Raw genomic sequence first — 214 nt, forward strand, 5'->3', positions numbered from 1 at the left:
ATGGGTAGTGTGAATATTTTCTGAGTATTTGTGCTTACTCTATTCTGAGGATTTTATTTAGAAAGTAAACATTCGATTGCTGTGATTTTTGGTCTAAGATATACCATTACCATATGTGTCGCATATGGTGTTCACCTCAGTATTTGTGATTTTAATGGCATTTCGAAATGACTTAGACTAGAGTGCAATATTAAACATGGTTTACTTAGTGATG

Source organism: Penaeus monodon, chromosome 33 (genome assembly GCF_015228065.2).
Source record: "Penaeus monodon isolate SGIC_2016 chromosome 33, NSTDA_Pmon_1, whole genome shotgun sequence".
Lineage (NCBI taxonomy): Eukaryota > Metazoa > Arthropoda > Malacostraca > Decapoda > Penaeidae > Penaeus > Penaeus monodon.